Genomic DNA, 6328 nt, shown 5'->3' on the forward strand with positions numbered 1-6328 from the left:
GATGAAAGCCTGGTGGGTTGATAAATGGAATTAAAGTAATATGGTCGTAAAGTCCACAGTGTGTCCTGACTCTCTGCACCCGGAGAAAAGGTACAGAGTCCTGGGATCATTAGACATTTTGCTGGGCCTTGTCTAGCGCATCGGGGAAGTGTTCTTGGGGAGGAGACTTTTTCAGCTGAGATCTGGAGGGTGAGTAGGAGTCAGTGAGGCAAAGGGCAGAAGGGAAGAGGAAGCAGCCTGGGTAAAAGCCCCGAAGCAGGATAGAACATGGGCTTCCAAGGAATGAAAGGAAAGAATCCACTGTACTAGAATGCTCTAAAGGTGCATTAAAAATGAGCCCAAAGAGGTCAGTGGAGGCCGGATCGCACAGAGCTCATAGGCTGTGATGGAGAATTGGTCTTTTGACTTAGGTACAATGGGAAGCCACTTAAGGGGACAGAGAAGTGGATGGATTCGTGATACAGTTGGTACCTCTTGTTAAAAAATGTTAAAGTTGGTGCTTTCCCACTTCTCAGAAAACAGCAATGAAGGGGAAAAAAGTACAAACTCCATCTTTGAGGAAACCAAAAAAAAAAGAAATCTGAAACTCACTAAAAAAACAAACAAGAAACAAAAAAACTGGGAACCTCAGAAAGGAGTTCAGGAGTAAGTGGAAAATGTATCTCAGAGCAAGATAGGGAGGGCCACCCCATGAGGGTAAGGCATGCATAGGGCAAAGGGCAGCAGCAGGAGATTCCCTAGACCTTTTTTTTGCAGAGGAGTTGAGGCTGAACTAAGAATCACGCACAGTTAAATGAGGTTTGGGGGAAAGGAGGGACTCTAAATTGTAACAGCCCCATCTCCATTAGCTATAAAGAAGTAAAGGCTCAAAGAACTCATATACAACTGTCATGGATTGAATTGTGTCCCCTAAAAATGTGTGCCAACTTGGCTAGTCCATGATTCCCAGTATTGTGTGATTGTCCACCATTTTGTCATCTAATATGATTTTCCTATATGTTGTAAATCCTACCTCTAGCATGTTAATGAGGCAGGATTAGAGACAGCTTTGTTAATGAGGCAGGACTCAATCTAAAAAATTAGATTGTGTCTTAAGCCTATCTCTTTTAAGATATAAAAGAAAGAAGCAAGCAGAGAGAAAGGGGGACCTCATACTACCAAGAAACAAAAGCCAAGACAATAATGCATCGTTTGGGCCTGGAGTCACTGCACTGAGAAACTCCTCCACCAGGGAAGATTGGTAACAAGGACCTCCCCCAGAGCTGACAGAGACAGAAAGCCTTCCCTTGGAGCTGGCACCCTGAATTCGGACTTTTAGCCTCCTAGACTGTGAGAGAATAAATTTCTCCTTGTTAAAGTCATCCACTTGTGGTATTTCTGTTATAGCAGCGCTACGTAACTAAGACAACAACCCTGAGTCATAAGGAAAACTCCTGCAAATAGCTGGCCCAGGAAAAATTTGCATCATACAAATATGAGTAGTCAACAATGAAACATCTCAAGATCTGTTCACGGATATTGCAAGAAGCAAAAGGAGAAAAAGAACAAGAAATGAAAAGAAGAATCAAACAAAAAACAAATAAAGAACATTCAACAGGGTAAACACAAAGTACCTTAGGCAGAGTTCTCTAGAGAAGCAAAACCAGTAAAATGTATAAATATACATAGAGATTTATATCAAGGAAATGGCTCATGCGGTTGTAGAGGCTGGAACGTTCCAAGCCCATGGGTCAGAATAGAAGCTTCTCTAGATTCACGTAGCTGCAGGGGCTGGCAAAACCAAGATTGGCAGGACAAAGAGCCTGGCTCTTGCTCACAGGCTTCGAAGATCTATAAATTCCAAGATTGGCAGGCAAGACGACAGGTAAGCTGCTAGTTCAAGTCCCAATAACTGGAGGTCAGATGAACAGGAGCCAGCTGCAGGATCCAGAGCAAGCAAAAGTCCAGAAGCATTGCCAGAATGCCCACTTATATTCTATGCAGGCCACATGCCCAAGGAAACTCCCATTCAACTGACTGGCTACTCACAGCAGATCCCATCATGGAGGTGATCACATTATATCAAATCTCATCATGGAAGTGATCACATCATCATACAACTGCCAAACCACTGAGCATCATGGCCCAGCCAAGTTGACACACAAACAAAATAAAATTCAGTGAAACATTTACTTCTACAAACAAGAATATAAAAAAAGAAAAAGATAAAAGAGTTCATGGGAATAATAACAAGATGACATATGGAAATAAAACATAAACTGTCAGGGTTCAGGAAAAAGCAGAAGTAAAATGACAACATCGCAGAAATAAAAGTCACATTGAAAGTAGCACAAGAGATAACAGTCTCTGCTAAAACACAATAAGGGACAGAAAGGATAGAAACGAGGAAAGTGAGAGAAATAAAATGCAAAAATTTTAACTTTAAGTAACAAGAGAGGAAATAGCAAAGAGAATCCATATACACATAGCAGGAGTCCCTGAAGAAGTAAACCAAAATAATGGCACTGAACAAATATTCTAAGACATAATTCAAGAAAGTATCTTAAAAAAAAAAAAAAGACTAATTGAAAAGCTACTGAGACATGGGAAAATTGACTCAGAATGATCAAATACCAAGATCAGTTCTAGAAAATTTATTAGATTTCAAAATTAAGAAAGAATTCTTTGGGCATCTAGACAAAAAGAACAAGTCCAAATAAAGATCTTAATATCCAAAAAATATATTTAAAAAAATTTCTGCAACTTAACAACAAAATGACAAACAACCCAATCAAAACATGGGCAAAGGACTTAGACATATCACAAAAGAGGATATTCAAATGGCCAACAAGCACATGAAAAGATGCTCAACATCATTAGACCTTAAAAACCAAACCCACTACCAATGAGTCGATTTCGACTCATAGTGAACCTATAATACAGAGTAGAGCTGCCCCATAGAGTTTCCAAGGAGCACCTGGTGGATTTGAACTGCTGACCTTTTGGTTAGCAGCCATATCTCTTAACCACTACACCACCAGGGTTTCCATTAGCCATTAAGGAGACGTAAATCAAACCTACAATGAGATACCACCTCACCCCCATTAGAATGGCAATGATTTAAAAAAAAAAATGGAGAACAACAGGTGTTGGCAAGGTTGTGGAGAAACTGGAACCCTCATCCACTGCCGGTAGAAATGTAAAATGGAACAACCAGTGTGGAAAGCCTTTCAGCGGTTCCTCAAAAAGTTGAAAATAGAACTACCATATGGCCCAGCAACTCCAAACCTAGGTATATACCCAGAAGAAGTGAAGGTAGGAACACAAACAGAAACCTGTACACCGATGTTCGTTGCGGCACTTTTCACAATAGCCAAAAGGCAGAAACAATTGAAATGTCCATCAACAGATGAACGGATAAACAAAATGTGGTATACACACACAATGAAATACTGCTCAGCCGTAAAGAGAAATCAAGTTGTATTGTGTGCCACAACATGGATGAACCTTGAAAACATCATGCTGAGTGAAATAAGTCAGTAGCAAAAGGACAAATATTGTATGACCTCACTTAAATGTAATAGCAAATGTATAGAAACCAAAAATTATTAGCGGTTACCATGGGTAGGAGGAAAGTGGGAATGGGGAGTTTTTGTTTAGGGGCACTGAGTTTATGTTAATGGTGGTGGAATGATCTGGAAAAGGATAGCAAGAATGGCTGTACAACTTGAAGAACGAATCAGTGTCACTTATTTGCACATGTAGAAATTGTCAAGATGGCTTATGTTTTGTTATGTGTATTTTCACCACAATCAAAAGGAAAATCACAAGGAAGAAAATACCAGGCTGGCCTCTGACTTCATGGCAGCATCAAGCTTTAGAATACAATGGAGCAACACCTACAAAGTCATCAAGGAAAAAAAGCGTGACTCAAGAATTTCATTTTCAGCCAAACCTTGTTCAAGTATAAAGGCAAAAGACAAAATTTTCGAACATGTGCGGGAAGTTTGGAGGCTGAGGCAACAGCACTGTCTGGGTTTGTTGGAGGAACAGGATTCCCCTCCATCCCCACACCTTTTGGAAACCTAGAATTTTAGTCAGGGGTTCAGGTATGTATTTATTCAGCAAACATTTAAAGATCCTGGTACCTGTTGGGCTCCGTGTTCAGGGCTGTAAAAGAGTTTTATACCACGTGCTAGAGGGAGTGGAAGGGAAGCCTCAGCAAGCCGGTAAGTTGGCCTTTGTAAGATGAGCAGGATTTCTCCAGGCAGAAAAGAAGAGGAAGGGCATTCCAGGCAAACAGAAGAGCGTGTACACAGGCAGTCAGGCATGAAGGAGAGGGCTGTGATCTGGAATGCCCACACATTTGGAATATGATAAGTATGGTGGGAATGGGCGAACCTTGTTGACTCACCATTGGGAAAGGGTCAGAGGCCTTAAGCATTGGGCTAAAAAGCTTAAATTTTATTCCATAGGCAATGTGGAGTCATGAAACAATCGAAGCATAAAAAAGACGACATTCTTGGTCAAGGACTGTTTAGTTGCAGGAAGGAAATGTTCAGAGGTTTTGTGAGGATTCAGATTTCACTATTCCCATGGTTGCCTGAGGTAGCAGTCATCTTTAATTGTGTACATTAGAACCACTCCCTTTAAAGTCAAGAATAAGGCAAGGCTGCCCACTATGACTGCCTTTGTTCAACATTATATTGGAATTTTCAGTTAGCACAGAAAGACCAAAAAAAGGCAATAAAAAGCTTAGGACTATTGTGGTCATCTAAATACTATTCATTACTGAGTCAAGGAGTGTGCTTGTATATTTCCCTCTTTGTACATCTTAATTTTTTCCTACAGTTTTTAATTGTTTCCTTTATTCTTTATTATTGAGGGCAAGAATCTGGGGCTTTTTTTTTCTTCTTTTTTTTGAGCAACTGCTCTGTGACAGGCTGTATGTTAGGAACTTTTCTATTTCTTAATTTATTTAATCTTCCCAATAACTCAGTGTTATGAATTGAATTGTGTCCCCCAAAAACATGTGTGTCAACTTGGCTAGTCCATGACTCCCAGTATTCTGTGATCGTCCACCATTTTGACATCTGACATGATTTTCCTAAGTGTTATAAATCCTACCTCTAAGATGTTCATAAGGTGGGATTGTTGTTGTTGTTGTTAGGTGCCATCCAGTCGGTTCCGGCTCATGGCAACCTATATACAACAGAACCAAACACTGCCCGGATCTGGCCATCCTCACAATCCATGTTATGCTTGAGCCCATTGTTGGGACACTGACCATCTCATTGAGGGTCTTCCTCTTTTTTAGCTGATTCTCTACTTTACCAAGCATGATGTCCTTTTCCAGAAACTGATCCCTCCTGACAACGTGTCCAAACTGTTTGAGACGTAGTCTCGCCAAACTTGCTTATAAGGAGCATTCTGGTTGTGATTTTTCCAAGACAGATTTGTTCACTCTTTTGGCAGTCTATATTCAATACTCTTCACCAACACCACAATTCAAAAGCATCAATTCTTTGGCCTTCCTCATTCATTGTCCAGCTTTCTTATGCATATAAGGCGATTGAAAACACCTTAGCTTGGGTCAGGCATACCTTAGTCTTCAAGGTGACATCTTTGATTTTCAACACTTTGAAGAGGTCTTTTGCAGCAGATTTGCCCGATGCAATGCATCTTTTGATTTCTTGACTGGTGCTTCCATGGGTGTTGATTGTGGATCCAAGTAACATGAAATCCTTGACAACTTCAGTTTTTTTCTCCGTTTATCATGATGATGTTGCTTACTGGTCCAGTTGTGAGGATTTTTGTTTTCTTTATGTTGAGGTGTAATCCATACTGAAGGCTATGGTCTTGAATCTTCATTAGTAAGTGCTTCAAGTTCTCTTCACTTTGGGCAAGCAAAGTTGTGTTATCTGCATAACATAGGTTGTGAATGATTCTTCCTCCAATCTTGGTGCCCCATTCTTCTTCATATAGTCCAGCTTCTCAGATTATTTGCTGAACATACAGACTGAGTAAGTATGGTGAAAGGATACAACCTTGACGCACACCTTTTCTGACATTAAACCATGCAGTATCCCCCCGTTCTGTTTGAACAACTGCCTCTTGATCTATGTACAGGTTCCTCACGAGCACAATTAAGTGTTCTGGAATTCCCATTCTTTACAATGTTATCCATAATTTGTTATGATCCACACAGTTGAATGCCTTAGCATAGTCGATAAAACACAGGTAAACATCCTTCTGGTATTCTCTGCTTGCAGCCAGGATCCATCTGACATCAGCAATGATATCCCTGGTTCCACATCCTCTTCTGAATCCAGCTTGAATTTCTGGCGTT

Source organism: Elephas maximus, chromosome 3 (genome assembly GCF_024166365.1).
Source record: "Elephas maximus indicus isolate mEleMax1 chromosome 3, mEleMax1 primary haplotype, whole genome shotgun sequence".
In the NCBI taxonomy this organism is placed as follows: domain Eukaryota; kingdom Metazoa; phylum Chordata; class Mammalia; order Proboscidea; family Elephantidae; genus Elephas; species Elephas maximus.